This window comes from Panthera leo, chromosome F2 (genome assembly GCF_018350215.1).
Source record: "Panthera leo isolate Ple1 chromosome F2, P.leo_Ple1_pat1.1, whole genome shotgun sequence".
In the NCBI taxonomy this organism is placed as follows: Eukaryota; Metazoa; Chordata; class Mammalia; order Carnivora; family Felidae; genus Panthera; species Panthera leo.
In genome coordinates, this window is record NC_056695.1 from 43730122 (window position 1) to 43751291 (window position 21170).

At 42.7% G+C, this 21170-nt stretch overlaps 1 long non-coding RNA gene across 2 annotated transcripts in view; it reads left to right on the plus strand.

Annotated features, from left to right (window-relative positions):
- LOC122210926 overlaps positions 1-6818 on the plus strand; it is a 36272-nt gene extending 29454 nt beyond the window's left edge. The window contains exons 3-4 of one of the 2 annotated variants that reach the window (XR_006198391.1): positions 5845-5940; positions 6710-6818. This is a non-coding gene — a long non-coding RNA (uncharacterized LOC122210926). The remainder of the gene's footprint in view (positions 1-5844; positions 5941-6709) is intronic. The other variant, XR_006198390.1, reaches the window with a different exon arrangement.
- The last annotated feature ends 14352 nt before the right edge of the window (positions 6819-21170 follow it).

A 21170-nucleotide genomic window follows, 5' to 3' on the forward strand; every position in this document is an offset into this window, starting at 1 on the left:
CATCGGAACAAGGTATATCAGATTCACAAAAACGTGATCTGTTATGCATGCAGAAAACATACAGCTTTGAATTCAGAATGAGCTTAGTGTTTGTACTACTATTACAGGTGTGTGCCCTATAAACACAAGGATTCAGATGAAATTCTATTTTATGAGACTTCCCCTCATGATATAAGAGAATGTAAGGAGTGTTTATCAGTGTACATGCTACATTACTAAAATATATTTCTGACAGAAGGGAGCTTCCATTCTGACAGAGTTGATGAGCACAAAATTCTCCAATTACGGTTTGACACATCTGGGGGTTCAAAGAATGTTTCACAGATTTGCATCTGGATGCACTTGGAACCTTGTGTCTTTTCACTTCCCCCTAGTTCCAGAGTGGGTGCTGAGGGGCACATGCATAATGGGGCACAGCCTCTGGCCCTGCACCCAGTGTCACTTTACTGAGTCGCCGCAGTGAGTGGGAGGAGAATTTTGGAAAGCCTTCTACAGCAGGAGAGCTAACTTGACTCCACGTGCAGGCGCCTGAAAACCACATAAATATATCCCACTAAGCCAAACTCAGTTATCTCCAAGTTTACAGGAGATAACTGCAAAGGAGATCCCCTTTGCAGGATCCCAAACAGTTCACAGCCATGTTAAAGTCACCTGACCCAAGGGGAGAGGAAAAAGACAGTGCCTTAACAGATTGTGGTTAAAATACTATTTTCAAATCTTACAAAAACTTATACTCATGTGAACACAAAGCTGGAGACCCTCCTATGCCTTTGGAATGGGCCTCATCAATGAGGGGCCCTTGAAGCTTTATGAGTTTCACGGTCCTTATGCCCTCTGCATACTGACCTTGGTATCATCCTTTGCAAAGACAGGGAAACAATCAGCAGTCATCTTGAAATGTGAGGACCGGGAGTGATCATATGGCCTGATGGAAAGTGTATTTGTCCTGCAGGGCTGCCCTAAGAGTATCACAAATGAAGTATCTTAAAATAACAGAAATTTGCCTCACAGTTCTGAGGCTAGAAGTCTGTAATCAAGGTGTTAGCAGGACCACGTTCTCCCCAGTGGCTCTAGAGAAGAATCCTTCTTTGCCTCTTCCAGCTTCTGCTGTTCCCAGGAATCCTTGCTGTGCTTCGCCTGCTGATACATCACTCCAGGCTCTGCCTCCTGTGCAGAGCTGAATGGCCCTGTGCATGTCCGTCTCTGTGTCTTTTCTCCTCTTCTTAAAGGAGACCAATCATACTGGATTAGGGGCCCACCCTCACCCAGGATGACTTCATCTTAACTCATTACCTCTGCAACAGCCTTATTTCCAAATAAAATTACATTCTGAAGTACTGGGAGCTAGGACTTCAACATATCTTCTCTGGGGAACACAGGCCATAACAGAACGGAAACAATACTGAACTCACTATGCATCAACCCGGCACTGTGCAATTCTAAGCAACTCAGACTTATTCAGCAAACAGTGGCACTGAGCGTGTGCTGGGGTTTCCAGAGGAGTCTGATCAGGTAGCCACCAGCCCGGGAGAGAGACAAGTCAACGAATGACACACAGGGTGGCTGTTGCTATATGGAGGCCCATGTACACAGTGAGATAGGCCTGCTGTGGAGACAGCCTGTGAGCATGAGGGTTTGAGAAGTTCTGCACAATGCTGGTCTATTTGAACCTAGTCTTTAAGAATGCCTAGATGTTCACTGAATGGACAATAGAGGGGAAGAAACTCCAGGCAAGAGCGATAGTGCATAAAGAGGCCTGGGTTAATATGAAACCACACTTTCAGGGAGAGTTTTGTGTAATTTTGAATGGTTGGAAGCAAAGCTGTATTTGACAGAATGGCAGATTAGACTTGGAAAGTAGGAGGAGCCAGGCCATGAAGGCTTTATAAACCATGATAAGGAGTCTGGCCTTTACCGTACAGAGGGGGAGAGGCAGGGCACTAAGAGGAAAATGATCAACTGGGTTTGCGTTCCAAGAAAATTGCTTCGGCGGCAGCGTGGAGGGTGGGCTGGACAGAGATGGCAAGTGGGATGGTCTCACTGAGACCCTTCTGGAGATGCACAGGCCCACATCTTCTTTATTCTCCTCAACAGCCCCTCCAGATGCACGTGCAAGCTGTGGGGACTGGGGCACAGAGAGGGAGGAGCTGCCACAGCTCACCAGCCACAGGCCAGTGCGCGTGTGCTTAGTGGACATGACCTTCCCTCTCGAGCAGCAATACACGAGCAGAGTCTGTGTGAAGTAAAGGAACGGCACAGGAAGATATCTGGGAAGGAGCATTCCGGGTTGTTCAGGATGATAGGAAATCATTTGATTAGTATTTCTTCTCAGTTTTAAGGTAAGTTTCAGAGAGGTTATAGGACTTGTCTGACTTGTAATGGTTAAAGTAACAGATAACCCCCCAAATCTCAGGGCTTTAATGTGATAGAACCCATGTTTTGCTCACTGGAAATCCAGAGCAAGTGTTCCTGACTGGCCTGGCCTTTCCTCCAAGCAGTGATTCAGAGGTCAAGCCCTAGCCTCTTAGAGTTTTACCTCTCGTTACCAAGGTCAATTCAGAGGCACGGCATTGTGGGGAATTTTAACGTACCAGTTGGGATCCACTTCCGCTCACGGTACTTTGGCAAGAACACAGTCCTGTGCCACAACGAACCACAAAGGACGAGTGTGCAGCAAGAAGAGAATCAGCATGGATTCAGCCAGCAGTGTCCTCCACAGTTACCTAATGACGAGATCAAGATTTGAACTTAGGGCTCTGGACCTCCAGAGTCAACGCTCGTTATCCTTGCCCTCATCTGTCTCCCGATGTGAGCTGTTCTTTTGCCATCATCTGAAAGCCTGCTTCCTGCCCTGGCAGCTCAGCTTGGCCTCTGCCTGCCGTACCACCTGCCTGTTTCCGGGTGTTCTCTGCTCCCAGACTTCCTTTCCCTGTGTTTGGATCATGCACCAAGTGTGCTGCTTCCCCCATTGTCTGAGCTTAGTCCTCCATGTGCCGAGGGTCTGCCTGCCACACTGGACCTGCGCCCGGGGTCCTTCTGCCCAGCATCTGCTGCACCCCAATGGACAGGCTTCTCCCAATATAGCTTGGCTTTGTGGCAATTAAGGGGCTATTTTCAGTGTTCAATGCAGACACTAGTTGGAAAATCAATGCACAAGCAGTTGACCATAATAGTTAAAAGAAAGTTACTTCAGGTACTTTTCAGAGAATAAAAAAAAAGACAACCCTAACATTTAAATACATTGAAAGTCACCAGAACCTCTATGTGGAGACTCAAGCCTGGAGTATGTGAGTGAATGGAGTCTCAGAGTACAGTCACTGCATGTATCTAGGACCACAAAGAGCCTGGAATTTGGAATGGATGGTTTAGAACACCCATGCCATGCCCAGAAGGCAGCTCAAGTACATCTATCACTGATGGAAGGCTGGGGTCTCATCTTTGCGTATAAAAGAGAAGACACGTTAACACATGACACACTCATAGAGGATTCAGAAGTTCAATGCATCTTGTTCTAAACCCACATTTTATCTCATTTTATATTATGGTTTTATTTTCATAATCCTAACAGAGCACATAGCAGTTTCTTAATACATATTTGCTAAATGAAAAATAACTTATGGATGTATGAATAGATGGAAGGCAGGACAGAAAACAAGGTTTCCCAATTCTTGGTGTGTGTGAGTAGATGAATTTATGAGCAACAAACATGAAGATGGGGGATTTGGGAAGATAATTTATCATCACAATTTAATAAACCTTATAACAGAGTTAATCTGCTTTTGTTATATACATGTGGGACTGTATGATTACTAAGGTGTAAATGTTAAGCAATCCTAGAGGTGGGGTCGGGGACCCAGCCCACCCTCTGAGGTCCTCCCACCTTATGGGCTTTGGGGAGCCTGACCCTTCACACTCACACTAGTGTCTGGGAAGATACTCCCTTCACACAAGGTCTTTTAGACAATGCCCCGCAAAGGAATAGACCTGAGAAAAGAAAGAAAAAGAGCAGAAAACCAAAGAAAGGTAAGAAAATATAAAGAAAAGGAAAACGGGCACCTGGGTGGCTCAGTCGGTTCAGCGTCTGACTTTGGCTCAGGTCATGATCTCACGGCTTGTGGGTTCGAGCCCCGCGTTGGGCTCTGTGATGACAGCTCAGAGCCTGCAGCCTGCTTCGGATTCTGTGTCTCGTTCTCTCTCTCTCTGCCCCTCCCCTGCTCATGCTCTGTCTCTCTCTGTCTCAAAAATAAACATTAAAAAAAAATTTTTTTAAAGAAAAACGAAGAAAAAAAAGAATCTTGATTCTTTTAATTATGGGTCACATGCGTGCACACATGTGCGTATTCTTGCCAATGTCCTATAGAGTGGAAGTGGATCTCAACTGGTACATTAGAATTCCCCACACCCGGTCCCCCATTCTGCCATGCCTTTGAATTGACCTTGGTAACGAGAGGTAAAACTCTAAGAGGCTAGGGCTTGACCTCTGAATCACTGCTTGGAGGAAAGGCCAGGCCAGTCAGGAACACTTGCTCTGGATTTCCAGTGAGCAAAACATGTGTTTCTATCACATTAAAGCCCTGAGATTTGGGGGGTTATCTGTTACTTTAACCATTACAAGTCAGACAAGTCCTATAACCTCTCTGAAACTTACCTTAAAACTGAGAAGAAATACTAATCAAATGATTTCCTATCATCCTGAACAACCCGGAATGCTCCTTCCCAGATATCTTCCTGTGCCGTTCCTTTACTTCACACAGACTCTGCTCGTGTACTGCTGCTCGAGAGGGGAGTGCCATGGCCATTCTGTCTGAAATATCACTCCTTTTCATGTCACCCACCATTGTTTTTCTTCTAAATTTACCTCCCACCTCAAGTTTATTGAGCTATAATTGAAATAGAGTAAACTGCACATATCCAAACTGTGAATTTAATCGTTTTGACATATGTATATCCTCTTGTCCTGCTCTAATTTTCTTCTTGGCATTTATTACTATCCATTTCATTTGTTTGTTTATAATCTGTCTCCACCACTAGAATAAAAGTTCCATTATAATATAAATACTGTTTCTTTGGAGCTTAGAATAGTATCTGATCTGTAGGAGGCACTCACTCAGTATTTGTTGGATGGATGGATAGATGGATGGATGGATGGATGGATGCAGCAAGGCCCAGTTAGAAGAAAAGGAACACAAAGTCAAGGACAGACTAAAGCAGCCTGGGTGACTCCATGTGGAGCCAGTCCTAGGCTGGCTGTCTTTAGGGTCTTCTCCATCTAATTGGTCCAAGAGTAGAGAAGCCAAATGCATTCCTGCCTGCATTTCAGACTGTTGGGGATAGCTGCAGGAATCCTGAGTTGAAAAGGATTCTAAGGCGGCAGCTATCTGGGCTTCACAGAAATGAAGGTAGTGATCCATTAATGATGTCTGTCTTGGGAAGGGAAGTAAGTGATGGTAGGCATATTTGCAATCCTTTTCCTAGAAACTACTGTGGGGCTGAACCTGCTGGTGGGGGGTAAATCATCTCAACGGTGGACAGAAGCAAGCCACAGAGGATGGGGGAAGGCAGGACTTGACAGTAACATTTTGAAATGTCATTTACCACCTGTACTGACTGTGACTACACTAAGGCTGACAGTCCTGTGATTAAACACACTGAGATGATTAGTCTGAATGGGCTTTGGGCTCCTGGCTTCTTTCCCATTGATTTTCAATGGGCAATAATAACACGCTGATAAATTCTACACAGGAAAGGGATGCAAGGACACAGAGGACTTTCACGCGCACCTTAACCAGACTTATGTTTGCCCATGACAATGGTCACATTTCACTAAATTAGTACTTGTGCCAGCCCCCTTTTTGTTTCTGCAGTATGATTTCTTTTCAATGGATGGCTTGAAGTAAAGCAATTGAAGTTTGATGAAGCCTCATCTGACAGTAATTAAAGGTAAAGACTAAGCCTTCAAGTTTTGAATCTTGCTGTGAGTAATTCAGCCTTGTTATAGCACACCATAAAGCTGAGGGTCTGTTATTACCATAAAGCGTCCCTTGCAAAATCATTTTGTATTTGTCCAAGACTAGGCATTTCTTTCTCTATTAGAAAGAAGAAAGCCACTTTCCTCCAGCCAAATTTAAAGCCTAGATGCTGCCTAATATTCCGTAAGGTCTTTGAACAGTTCAGAGCCTGAAACAACACAGTATAAATGAGGTGTTTAACTTCTTGAGGCTTCCCCCCAAAGGTCACTGAGTCCAAGTCTCTCCCTGGAAGAACGTCAAGAGCTTGCCGGTCCTTCCAGCCAGTCTTCAGCATTATTTGCAAACTTGTAACATTTGCAATGGCCATGCTTGAGTATCCTGCCGCCCCTCCCACTGCCAGGATGAACCAGACCCAAGTTGGTGTATGTGTGTGTGCATATTCATATCCACAGCCACATCCGTTTTTAGGGCCTCTAAGTATCTTTGAGTACATTTTTATTATATTTTCCACAAAAGTTTTGTCTATGGTGGGAAGGGGTTATTACTAAGTACCTCTTATTTTGGGATACTCTTAGATTTTCTAAATTTCATTTTTTAAATGTATTTCCCGATAGATATACATTCAATTGTTTTTGTTGTCCTTCTTCTTGTTTTTGTCAGTTTTTCATCCAGCCACTTGGCTAAACTTTTGTATTGAGTCTAATAATTTATCTGCCGATGCCTTTGGGTTTTCTCTGCAGACTATTTTAAATTCTGTTACGACTTTTAGGACTCTTTCACTCTGATCTTCTTCCTTCCCCTTACTGACCTAGTCAGGACACTACTACAACATGAAACAGCAGTGAAGGAAGAATGGTAAGCCCTCTAGTCTTATTCCTGATATTAAAGAGAATATTTTCAATACTTCTCCATTACTTATGATGTTTGTTTGCTGTTGGAGTGCTTTTACAGATTTTCTGAAGTTAATGAAGTTACTTCCTTTTGAAAATTCTTCCTAGTTGCTAAGAGTTTATATCATGAACACATGTTGAATTTTAACAGTACATTTTTCTGTAACTGTTGAGATAATTGTATCATTTTCTTCCCTTTAATTTATTAATGTATTGAATCATAGTAATTGACTTTCTAATGTTAAAACTAAGTTTACATTTTGGGGATAATTCCAGCTCACTCATGATGTATTATTACATTGCTATGTTGCTGAATTCAGTTTGCTAATATTTTTGTGTAGAATGTGCCTATGTTCATAAACACAGGCATATGACATTGGATTTAGTTTGCATTTCTTGTGCCATCATTGCCAAGTTTGCTGTTAAGATTGGGCTACACTCATACATTCTGGAATAATTTTTATAAAAATGACATTATTTGTTCCTTGAATGTTTGATATCATTTAGCAAAACTGCCTGGAGCTGGATAACTTTTTGTGGGGATATTTCATACTATTGCTTGAGTATTTTTATTTATTATAGAGCTATTCATATTTTCTATTTCCTTTTGAATCACTTTTGGTGATTTTTCTAAGGTTTGTCAATTTTATCTAAATTTTTCAGTGTGTTGGCATTAAGTTGTTCAAAAGACTATTTTCTTTTTATTATATGTAATCATGTTTTTTACATTTAATATATGCAGCAGGGCTCCTGGGTGGCTCAGTTGGTTAAGCGTCTGACTTCGGCTCAGGTCATGATCTCGCGGTCCGTGGGTTCGAGTCCTGTGTCGGGCTCTGTGCTGACAGCTCAGAGCCTGGAGCCTGTTTTGGATTCTGTGTCTCCCTCTCCTTCTGACCCTCTCCCATTCATGCTCTGTCTCTCTCTGTCTCAAAAATAAATAAACGTTAAAAAAATTTTAATATACGCAGCTATTTTTTACATTTTTACATTACACAATCTTCACATTTACATCAGAAAGTCAATTACTATTGTTAACTTGTGCCTCCTCTTTCTCTCTCTTTCATTAATTTTGCAGAGAGTGTTAATTTTTTTAGCCTTTTGAAAAATCTTTGGTTTTGTGGATATTCTTTATTATGTGTTCATTATCTGCTTTAATCTTTGTTGTTTCCTTCCTTCTACTTTTTTTTCAAGTTCATTTATTTATTTTTAGAGACTGAGAACAAGCAGGGGAGTGGCAGAGAGAGAGGGAGAGAGAGAATCCCAAGCAGGCTCCACACCGTCAGCACAGAGAACCGACTGAGCCACCCAGACTCCCCGCTTTCTTCTACTTTCTTTGAGTTTACTTCACTGCCCTTTTCTAATATCCTAAGAAGAATATTTAGTTCATTAATATTCTGCCATAATTCTTATCTGACTGTTCTTTAGATTCTAAGGGCATAAGAATTAGACGTAAAGGTATTTTTGACAATATATTCATATACATATAAAATATAAAAGAATGTACCTATAAATTATTAAAGTAACTAAGTGGATTTAGCCAGATTGCTAGATAAATATGCCAAGATCAGTCTAAGAAAAGAAATTATCTTTCCAAATGCTGGCAACAAATATTGGGAAACAAATTATTTTAAGAAAGATAATCCTTAAAGTAGTGTCAAAACCATCCAGTACCTATAAATTTAACAAAATATGTACAAAGCATTACTGACAGAAATTGTTAAAGACCTAAGCAAATCATAGGATTCCTACCCACTGATCAGGGATACCTGCTTTATATTTATACTGCTGTGGGCAATAAACCTTTATTGTGCTAAGGCAATGAAATGTAGAGATTTATTTGTTACAGTAGCTATTGTTACTGTAGTGTAAGTATTTGGGCTGAAAATGCGTGCCAATATGATGCAATTTTCTCAATGATCAGTTAACTTAAGTGTATAACCCCTAAAAATGATGTTTTTATTAGGTTCCATTTCAAAGAGTTTTAATTAAAAATCATCCTCTCTTTTTTCAGCCCTCACTCTGCCCATTTAAGAAGCCGAGAGGCTTTCCTATTTGTTAGGCCTCAGGGATGGGTTGAGCCAAATTGGTCCTAAGATCACTCTCAGGTCTGAGGCAGGAAATCCTGGGAAGAACACATCTTTCATCTTCTCTCTGTCTCTGAGTCTCTAAAACAGTCTTATTAAGGGCAGAGTATCAGAAATAAATCTGCCACCCTGCCCATTGGCGCTTCATAGAACATCTACTCTAACCTTAGCTTCTGGTGAGTGAGCAGCTGAAGGTGTGATCCTTCCCCTCCCCCAGCTACTTGGGCATGGTGCTGAAATCTAGTCAATTCATTGGTTTGTCAGGGACCAATGAGATTCTGGTGCTGGAAGATCATTCAGATCCATTTCTAGCCATCTTCAGGCTGATAAGTATACAGGGAAAGCAATCTCTAATGAAGCCAGAGAGTGGTGCTCATTTCTAGAGAAACTCAGACACCAGAGAGCATTTGGGGTGAGAGAACGTAAGGGACTGACAGTGTTCCGGTCCCCTGGAGGCCTGGCTGTCTTTCCTGTAACTGAGTCCTGTGACTCTGATAGGCTTCCAGTGAATTCCTTCTTATCTGTGCTAATTCGGATTGGCTTTTGTTGTTTGTAATAAATAGACCCTGATGGAGACAGCGTGATGACAGTATTCAGCCAGGAGTCTGAAGAAGACATGAGCCCTGTCTTCTCTCAGTTATCCTTCTGTCAGAGTATAATTCCCAAAATATTAAAAACCTAATTTTCATATAGATAAGAAAGCGCAAGTCAAGGTTTTATTTAGTCCATGACTGAGGGAGCCGGGAGGATGACGATGCTGGATCAGAAGAGAGTATGAGACAACAGGAGTGCAGAGTAAGATTACACATCCAGATACAAAACTGGTTCACACCCAAGTGTCCTGTCCACTTGGGCAGAAAATAAAATCAGCACCATCTAACTAGCACTGCACCAGGTCTGAGCCCAAATCAGTGGTATAATCTATGTTGCATTCCCAGAGAGAGTGAGAGGACCCTCAGGCCAGCTTCTCTGGATCAGTGCTTCCCAGACTATATACAAATACAGACTTCTGGGCCCTGCCCTCAGAAATTCTGGTTCAGTAGGTCTTGGGCTTGGCCTGAAATTTCACATTTTAGCAAGTTCCCAGGTGACAGTGCTAGTCAGCAAACCACATTTTAAGTAGCACAGCCTTAGACGACATTAAAAGGTCGTGTAATAACCCTTTTGCTTATTGCTAAGTTTTGAATTTTTCTTAACCCTCCACCCAAGGTCCCCAAGGGAGAGCTAAGCCTCCAGATGAAGAAAAGCAAAGCAAGGCAAATAGTACTTTGCTCTTGGCTGAAGATTTGCATTCAAAACCGAGTGAAGGACTTAGATGAACACAGCTAGGTCATATGGAGGAGTCTTTTTTCCTATGCTAGGTAGGTCTCAGTAGCATCAAACCAGGAAAGCAAGCACTTGGCCATTTTTCCCCAAGCTCCTATCTGAATCTTTGGTCTTATCACAATGCAAGGAAAAGCTTATTCAGGCCACACCAGCCGGTGACAGAGAAGAAGAAACTAAAGAGAGAGGCAGAAAGCAAATTCCTTCCAAAATCGAGAACCACACTGGTCTAGGCTGCCTTCCCAGGAAGCCTGAGTTTGGTGCCGCAGTAAGAAGGGAGTTTCCAAATGCGAGAGGAGAGAGGACAATTGGGCCTTCTCCCAAGGCAACAGTCCTGACCCTTCTTACTATTCTGGCTCCAGGAGCTAAGGTTGCCAGATAAATTACAGGACATTTGACTAAATTTATATTTCAAATAAATAACAACTTTTAATGTAAGTATGTCTCAGATACTGCATAGGACATATACACACTACAAAAAAAAACTATTCATTTTTGTATCTGATTCACCTGGGCATCCTGTATTTTTATTTGGTATTCTAACAATACCAACTTTATGGCTATTGTGAGGATTAAATGTGATGATAAATATAAAGTTTTTAAAACACAGAAAGCAGGGTGCCCTAGTGGCTCACTCAGCTAAGCATCTGACTTCAGCTCAGGTCATGATCTCATCGCTCATGAGTTCAAGCCCCACGTTGGGCTCGCAGCTCTCAGCGCAGAGCCCGCTTCGGTTCCTGTCTCCCTCTCTCCCTGCCCCTCCCCAGCTCGTACTTTCTCTCTGTCTCAAAAAAAAAAAAAAAAAAAATCAAAACATCAAAAAAAAAATGTTTTTAAAACACACAGAAAGCATTTCATACATGTTAGTTACTAACAGCTTTCCAGTTGTACAGAAGGTAAGTCTTAGAAAGTAACCTGCCAATACTGGACAGCAGGTGTTATGTGCTGAATTGTGCCCCCCAACAGTTTATATGCTGGAGCCCTAACTCCCAGTACCTCATAATGTGACTGAATTTGGAGAGAGGGCCTTTTAAAGAGATAATTAAGTTAAAACAAGGCTGTAAAGATGGGCCCTAATGCAATCTGACTGGTGTCTGTATAAGAAGAGGAAATTTAGACACAAAAAGAGGTCAAAGTTGTGAGAAAATTAATTTCTGTTGTTTAAGCCCCCCGGTCTGTGGCATTTTATTATGGCAGCCCCAGCAAACTAAGAGAGCAAATAAGGGGCCAAGGTGGGGTTCAAACTCAGGTGGCTGGGCACCAATGGTTAAGTACTGCTGGACCAGTAAACGTGACCACTAAAGTGTGAAGTCAGCACGGACCCATCCCAACATGTAAAACAAACTGTCAACAGTGACAATGAGTCCGTCTGTTTCCCCATCCGCACCCTCCACTCGCCACCATCTCCTCCGAGACTCAAGTTCACTGTTCTGATGGAATCTCTGCTCTAGACCATTCTGCACTTCACCTCCCACCTCCCTGTATGTTCCTGGCCACTGAAAATCCCTTACTGATAGTGACCGGAGTTATCTTCTGATGGTTCCGGGTACACAGAGTAGCACTCGATTAACAGTCGTCATGCTGTCGCTACAGCTTGATACAGCGGTGTTGAGTGAATGCATGAGTAACAGAATGAATGGCATCCGCCTGCCTCTCAGTCCCACGCTCTCTGGTACCTGCTTATCCTCATGCCTAGACTGCCATGCTGTTCCTACCTGTCCCCATCAAAGTGAAAGTTTTGTGATTGGCCCTTATTTCTTGTTTGTCTTTATTTCTCTCTGAGCTCTGTGACTGAGTGTGTGTGTGTGTGTGTGTGTGTGTGTGTCAGAGAGAGAGAGAGAGAGACAGAGAGAGAGACAGAGAGACAGAGACAGAGATTAGGAGAGACCGGAAGAGAAAGAAAATTGGAGGGAGTCCCCCTATTCTCATCTGGTTGCTCGGTTTTTTTTAAGATCAGATGCTGTTACAGGTAAAAACACAGACTGGTTTTTCCCCTAACCTTACCAATATAAATATGCCTAAAGGCTATGCATGAAACATTTCCAATTAAAGTTGTAAATAAATGTCTCACTAGAATGTTGAATGCCTGAATTTCAAACCAGAGTAAACACTAAAACTGGAATAGAACACAACAAACTACTTAGCTCTACTGGAGGGAAACGTGTTCTCCAAGAGAACAGCCATTTGGCAGCTAACTGACCTGTCACTTGTCCAAAGTTCCTGTTACGGGTTGAATTGTGTCCCCCCACCCCCATCCCAAAATATGTAGAAGTCCTGACCCCTAGTGCCTGAAAATGCGGCCTTATTTGGAAATAGAGTCCTCATAGATATAATCAGTTTAAGTGAGATAAAGCCGAGCTGGTTTAGGGTGGGCCTTAATCCAATACAATCTATCTTTTCATGAAGAAGAGAGGCACACGTAGGGTGAATGCCATGTGACAACAGAAAAGATAGGGGAGTGAGGCTGCTTCAAGCCAAGGGACCCCAAGGATTGGTGGCCACCACCAAGAGCCAGAAGAGGCAAGGAAGGATTCTCCCCAGAGTCTCAGAGGGAGCAAGGCCCTACTGACACCTTGATGTAGACTTCTGGCCTCCAGAACTATGTGACAATGAGTTCTTTTTTAAACCACCCAGTTTGTGGTATCATGACAACCCTAGGAAATCAAGACACCACCTCTTTGCTTTCCTGGGCTTGCCTGGATGAAAATATCTTCAGTGGCTTTGTAAATTTTGCAGGTGGTTATGTTGCAGTTATCTGTTGCTGCAAAAATTTAATGCCTTAAGACAACTTAGTATTTTATCTCAAGACTCTACTGATCAGAATTCAGAAAAGACACAGGAGGACAGCTCATTTCTGCCTCACAGTGTCCATGGTCTCATCTGGGGAGACTTGAATGGCTGGGGCAGGAATGTGTGAGAGATGACCTTTCTCCATGTTGCCAACCTGGACTTCTGCACAGCACAGTGACTTCAGGGTCATTGAAACACCCTTACGTAGCTCAGGACCCTGGGACAGAGTGCTCTAAGGGACCAATGCAGGGGCTGCCAGTTCCCATAAAAGCTAATCTCAGAACCATAAAAGCTAGTCTCATCATAGTCTACTGGTCCAAGCAGTCACAGGCCACCCCCAGATTCAAGAGGAGGAGAAATCAACTTCCCCAAAGAGAAGAACCGTCAAAGAATGTGCAACCATCTTGAATCCGCACATGCTCTGTTTTACATAATCCTAAAACGTGTGGACACAGGGCGGTTTCTTCTTATGACGGCAGAGTGTAACCCAGTGTGTCTGACTTCAAAAACCCAGGGGGAATGTCTGATGTGAACAAGCGTTGGGTCTGAGGGGGGCACAATTCTCTCCAACGGAGCTCGCAACTTCATGAAGCACCAGAAAGGGTCAAAACAATCTAGAACATCAAAATGCAAACCCAGAAAGGATACAAGAAGTTTTTCCTTCAAACTTGTAAATTATACGGTGTGAGCAAGCTCAATAAACACCGTGCAGAACCTGGAGTGGGATGGATGGAGGGACTGATATTCGCTTCTTGTTTGGCGAGTCTCTTCTACCCAAGAGGTGGAAAATCTTCCAAAACAGGATCTGTTGTTTGATGTTCACTCAATGCTTTCTTTGTAAACGGACAGGGAAGGAACCAGAGGGGGGAGCCCAGAAGGAGGAGACCTTTCCTAATCCACCTTCTTGCACTCAGACCATGGGGACAGGTGTGCTTGGGTTTGAATCCCCTTCCCAGCTGTGTCACCCTGGCAGGTCACTTCACATCTCACGCTTCTTGTCTTTACCTGCAAAATAAGGATACAATTGCTGGCCCAGTGGGGTTGTTATGAGCAATAGATTAGCTCATGTTGGAAAACGCATGTAAAGCAATTAGCCTAGGGTTTGACGTGGAGAAATGATACACATTTGTCGTGATGGTCATCGTTCTCATCTTCATCATTGCCATCACTAGGGCCCTGTGATGAAAGATGAAACTCTAAAAGGGACTGCCAGTGGGAATAGTGGATCACTTTGGGGCTTGGAATTATAGTTGCTTTTTCTTTTTTAACTCCATGTAAAATGACCATGCATTTGTTTTTCTAAACAGAAAATAATAGAGAAGTTATTTCTTAAAGCTTATCAGTGTCCTTTGGGGGTTACCTTTAGGTCACATTGGTGAAAGCTCTCTTCCTATTTCCCACCCTTCCTGTCCAGAGGAGGAACAGCTTCATAGGCTGCAGCACCCATAGCAGTGGGGCCCGGACAGCCCCTGGGAATCTGGCAGCTGCAGAGAACAAAGCACCCCCCTCCCATCCTGATGCATTCCAGATTTGGCCACAGCTTCTCCAGACACCAGACGGAAACGTGGGCTCTAGACTGCCAAATACAGAGCAAAATACTTGAGGCCAACCACAGCCAGTACTAGGGTGGGAGAAGCGAGGTGCAAAGTACAAGGGGGTGCCGACCACGCACTCTCCCAATGGCACTGAGAGTACCTCCTTACGTTTGCACCCTAGGGACCTCCCTCGTGCTGTCCTAGTGCCAGTTGTGATCCCAACATCACCATGCCCAGGAAGCCAGGAGTCCAAGAAGCTCCTACCTACCATTCCCAGTGCCTGGAAGAGGAAAAGATTTTGTGAGACGATTCCTTGTGATACGGTGGGGTGCTGCCTAGACACCTGTCAGGAAAGCTACAGTCCAGAAACCTAGGGATGTCTGCACCGGAGGGAGTAAGTTGGCCTCTGGCTCTCAACAGTGGAAACAGTGTGGTCGTATCCTGTCCAGCTCCTGGGGTTATGGTGCCCTCTGGTATGGTCAGCCTGACCCCTGGACAGCACAGTGCATGCCTTTTCTCTACCCGTGAGGTTCTGCAGGGGGACTCTCAGGTCCAAACCAAACAGATCTCCTCACCAGGAGCTGAGCCCATCACAGTGACTTTCTTCACCAAGGGTGCTGGGCCTCATTCAGTACTGACCTTCCCTTTCTGTTTATCGGCAGGAACCTCCCCTCTCTTAACTATACAGAGATCTGTGATAGTATTATCTCCTCCAGAGCATCGGACCCAGCCCTGCTCCCCGTTGCCACTCTCCTCTGCCTGCCAGGACGGCAGCCGCCGCTACCTCAGGCCCCAGAGCGGTCCCTCTGGCTTCTTCTATGGTCTTTTTGGTTTGCGTAGGTCAGAATAATTTTTAGTGTTGAAAGCAGTGGATGATTAATTTCTGCTAACGATTTTCTACCTCGCCTCCTAGACTCCTTTCAGTAACTCCAACCACCATTTCAGCATTAAATGATTCATGCTTCACTTGTTTGCCAAAGGAATTCCCTGCCCATTTATCTATGTAGCTCACTGAGACCTCTCTTTGCCCTTACCACGTTTCCCGCTCTTCTTCTCTGACCTTTAGTATTTTCGAGCCCTCCTTCCTGGCCTCCAGCACTGTCCATGTTCCTGCTCCACGTGCTACTCCCACCTCTTGGAGCCCAAAAAGACCAGTGATAATAAAAAGAAAGTCTTATTCTGTCTTTGGCATGCTTCGTGAGTCCCTGTCAATAACTAGCAATTTAACAGGTGTCACTTTTACTAAAGATCATCTTCACCAATTCTGCTTCCCCCAGCTGGGTTCCCTGAATGGTTCTTGCTAAGTACCTGCGATTCCTCTTGTCATGTCTGCTCAGCTTGTTTGCCTCACTCAGCGATGAGTGAGGCATCAAATTCGTGTCATGGCCAAACTGTGACAGATTTCCCCACTATTTCCACTTACCACCGGGGTTGGCACTACACAATCAGACCTCAGCTCGAGTTGACTGAAGTTTGCCTCGCTAACCATGAAACAATCCAACGCAGTCTGGCCTCCTCTTCCTCTGGCAGTGGCCATGTTTCCGGGAGCCAGCGTTATTGTCTGAAAGGCCATCTCTTTCTCCCACACTCAGGCCCCCAGATGCACATGGCTGAGCTAACAGGGAGGGAGAGAATCCGCACTGACAAACGTTACAGAGAATTAGCACCTGGCACCCACACGCTTTATTCTGAGTCCTGAGCCACCTCTGAGTCAAAGTCTGTCTTTCCACTTGTTTGTGTTTGTAAAATGACGTGAAACCTGACAAGTAATGGAGAACATGAGAGTATATTCAAAGCCTCCAAGGAGTGCTTGCTACCCACAGCATGAGAAAAGGTGGCTGGTGACACAGATGTTAAAAGCGTTTCCAAAATTGGCATCTGGCCAAAGACTCTCAGTGTTCTTGTGAGATGATCATCCTGTTGGTAACTTAAGATTGGCAGTGTGTTTGGTTCCATTCACTCCAAATCAAGATGAGCAGTTTCTAAATTACTTTCCCCTCATAAACAAACATTGTGTCTCTAGGAAAAAAATTAAAGAGGATTTGTGTGGATGAAGAAATGTCCCCAGGCAGGAAAATACAGGAAGACCATGCTTATACGACACTGAATAAATGGCTTGAAAAGGGCCAAACCATTGGGAACAATGACTTAACAGAATCTACTGATGTCAGACTCTGCCTGAAGGAGCCAACAGAAGTGGAATTTTTTACCCCCTCACTGTCTGATTTTGGTCCGTTAAAAACATGACCCTTTTGGGGAGGAGCCAACATGGCGGAAGAACATGGAAGATTTTGTGTGTCTCACGTCCATGAAATACAGCCAGATCAGCATTAAACCATCCTACACACCTAGAAAACTGATCGCAGGATTAAGACAACAATCTGCACAACCTGAATCACAGAATTCAGCAGGTACGCGGCGTGGAGAGCTGAACTTGGGGAGCGAGAAGCTGCAAAAGGTAGGGAACCACTTTTGCAGGCGGAGAGAGGATGGAGACTGGGGAGCCGGGGGAGAATACGGGAAAAGCACCCCTCCCCAAAAGCAGCTGGAGAGAAAGGGGAATATTGGAAACAGCCACAGGGACTAAACTAAAAAGGGAGAAAGGAGAAAGGAGAGGGTTTAAATTCCATTAAGACTGTAAACAAGGGGAGCACAAAGCCTGCAACTCCGCAGCTCCATACCTAGCGGTGCTCTGGTAGGAAGGGCGAATCCCCAGGAACAAACTGGGGTCCAGGAGGTTCTCGGGCCACACGGGGAAAAGCGGTTCCACTGCTGGAAGGACATTTGGTAGAAACTGTTGAATCCACCTGGTCCCAGCAGACCCCAGAAGGCGGCCACATTTGCTGGTGCTGAGGCAAGGTTGTTAAGGGTGAAGCCTGGTGCCAGATGTGTGTTGTGATTTTCCATAATCCCTGAAAAGCTGCTGCTACACTGTCTTGCGAACATTTTCTGGGATGGGCAGACACCTGGCTGTAGTCTCAGGGCACCGGCAACAACAGGGTCCAGCGGGCATTCCTGGGTGCAGCCAATATTCGGCCATTGCTCATTCGGACATTGCTTGGTGAGACCCTCCTGCAGAGGGGCAGAATGGGTCAAAGCCACAGTCCTTCAGAAGTAAGGGGCTGGGGAAAATAGCCGCATCCGACACAAAACTCGGGTGAGAGGTACTGCCTGGGGCCTCGTCACGGAGAGTGAAAAAGCGGGGAGTGGACGAGAGCTAAAGACAGGAGAGGTGCACAATTGCTGATCTGGGAGAAGAGTGGGTAACTGGGTGGCGCCATTTTCACTGCTCATGCAAATGCGCATACTCACCTACCAGCGCCGCAACAATCCACCCCAGTAGGCTAGCAGCGCCATCTAGTGGAGAGCAGAGCTATTACACTGAGCCCCGCCCAACTGAGCCAACTTCACTTCTTCAAGAAAACAAGTCTCACCGCCAGCTTAGTTTATGGACCATAAAGAGCTACATAGACTGAATTCTAGGGGAAAACTAAGCAATTTCAGTCCGACTTCAATCTGTTAGCCGGTTCATCTATTCAATTTTCTTTTTTTTTTCTTTTGTCTTTTTTTCTTTTACAATTCTTTTCTTTTTCTTGAATACAGAAAGAGAAAAAAATTCATTTTTATTTTCAATTTTTATTAAAAATGTCTTTCTTGAATTTTTATTACTATATTTTTTTACTTTTGTGTCAATTTTCTCAAATTCTACTTTAGTTCCATCATTTTATTTTAGTCTACTTCAGTGTATTCACCTTTTCAAATTTTCAAACAATTTCCTTTTTTTTATTTCTTTTTCTTTTTTTCTCTTTTTTGTTTCTTTTATTTTTCTTGAACGCAGAAAGGGAAAAACTTCATCTTTACTTTCAATTTCTATTAAAAATATTTTCATTTAATTTTTATTACTATATATTTTGCTTTTTGTAAACTTTTTCAAATTCTATTTTACTTCCATCATTTTATTTTAGTCTACTACAGTGTATTCACTTTTTCAAATTTTCAAACGATTTCTTTTTTTATCTTTTTCTTTTTCATTTCTTTTCTTTTTTCTTAAATACAGAAAACAAAAAACTTCATGTTTATTTTCAATTTTTATTAAAAATATTTTTCTTTAATTTTTTCTACTATATTCTTTACTTTTGTGTATATTTTTTCAAATTCTACTTTACCCCCATCATATCATTTTAGTCTACTTCAGTGTATTCATTTTTTCAAATTCTCAAATGATTTCCTTCCCGCCCACTTCTTTTTTTCTCTAATCTGTCAAATCACTTTCAACACCCAGAGCAAAACACACCTAGGATCTAGCATCATCTATTCGATTTTTATGTGTGTGTATTTTTAATTTTAATGTTTTTTAATTTTAATTTTTTTTAATTTCAATTTTTCTACCTCATTAATTCCTTTTCTCCCTTCAAAGTGACAAAATAAAGGAATTCATCCCAAAAGAATGAGCATGAAGAAACGACAGCCAGGGATTTAACCAACACAGATACAAGCAAGATGTCTGAACCAGAATTTAGAATCACAATTAGAAGAATATTAGCTGGGGTCAAAAATAGATTAGAATCCCTTTCTGCAGAGATAAAAGAAGTAAAAAGTAGCCAGAAGGAAATTAAAAATGCCATAACAGAGCTGCAATCCCGAATGGATGCAGTGGCGGCAAGGATGGACGAGGCAGAACAGAGAATCAGCGATATAGAGAACAAACTTACAGAGAATAACGTAGCAGAAAAAAAAGAGGGAGAGTAAGGCAAAAGAGCACAATTTAAGAATGAGAGAAATCAGTTACTCATTAAAAAGAAACAATATCAGAATCATAGGGGTCCCAGAGGAGGAAGAGACAGAAATAGGGGTAGAAGGGTTATGTGAGCAAATCATAGCAGAAAACTTTCCTAACCTGGGGAAAGACACAGACATCAAAATCCAGGAAGCACAGAGGACCCCCATTAGATTCAACAAAAACTGACCATCAACAAGGCATATCATAGTCAAATTCACAACATACTTAGGCAAGGAGAGAATCACGAAAGCAGCAAGGGAAAAAAAGTCCCTAACCTACAAGGGAAAACAGATCAGGTTTGTAGCAGACCTATCCACAGAAACTTGGCAGGCCAGAAAGGAGTGGAGGGATATATTCAGTGTGCTGAATCAGAAAACTATGCAGCCAAGAATTCTTTATCCAGCAAGGCTGTCATTCAAAATAGAAGGAGAGATTAAAAGGTTCCCAGACAAACAAAAATTAAAGGAGTTTGTGACCACTAAACCAGCCCTGAAAATTTTAAGGGGGACTTTCTGAGGGGAGAAAAGATGGGAAAAAAAATATATATATATATATATATAATATATATATATATATATATTATATATATATATATATAATATATATATATAGCAAAAGCAACAAAGGATTAAAAAGGACCAGAGAACACCACCAGAAATTCCAACTCTACAAGAAACATAATGACAATAAATTCATATCTTTCAGTACTCACTCTAATTGTCAATGGACTCAATGCTCCAACCAAAAGACATAGGGTAACAGAATGGATAAGAAAAAAGATCCATCTATATGGTGTTTACAAGAGACCCACTTTAGACCTAAGTACACCTTCAGATTGACAGTAAGGGGGTGGAGAACCATCTCTCATGCTAATGGTCAACAAAAGAAAGCTGGAGTAGCCCTACTTATATCAGACAATCTAGACTTTAAGGTAGACTGTATCAAGAGATGCAGAAGGGCGTTATAGCATAATCAAGGGGTCTATCCACCAAGAAGACCTAACAATTGTACACATTTATGCACCAAATGTGAGAGCACCAAAATATAAAAGTCAATTAATCACAAACATAAAGAAACTCATCGACAGTAATACCATAATAGTAGGAGACTTCAACATCCCACTCACAGCAATGGACAGATCATCTAATCAAAAAATCAACTACGAAACAATGGCTTTGAATGACACACTGGACCAGATGGACTTAACAGATATATTCAGAACATTTCATCCTAAAGCAGCAGAATATACATTCTTCTCCAGTGCACATGGAATGATCTCCAGTATAGACCATATACTGGGACACAAATCAGCCCTAAGTAAATACAAAAAGATCGAGATCATACTGTGCATATTTTCAGACCACAATGCTATGAAACTTGAAATCAACCACAAGAAAAAATTTGGAAAGGTAACAAATACTTGGAGACTGAAGAACGTCCTACTAAAAAATGAACGGGCTAACCAAGAAGTTAAAGAGGAAATTAAAAAGTTCATGGAAACCAATGGAAATGATAACACCATAACCCAAAACCTCTGGGATGCAGCAAAGGCGGTCATAAGAGGAAAGTATATAGCAATCCAAGCCTTTCTAAAGAAGGAAGAAAGATCTCAGATACACAACCTAACCTTACGCCTTAAGGAGCTGGAAAAAGAACAGCAAATAAAACCCCAAACCAGCAGAAGACAGGAAATAATAAAGATTAGAGCAGAAGTTAATGTTATTGAAACCAAAAAAACCAGTAGAACAGAACAATGAAACCAGAAGCTGGTTCTTTGAAAGAATTAACAAAATTGATAA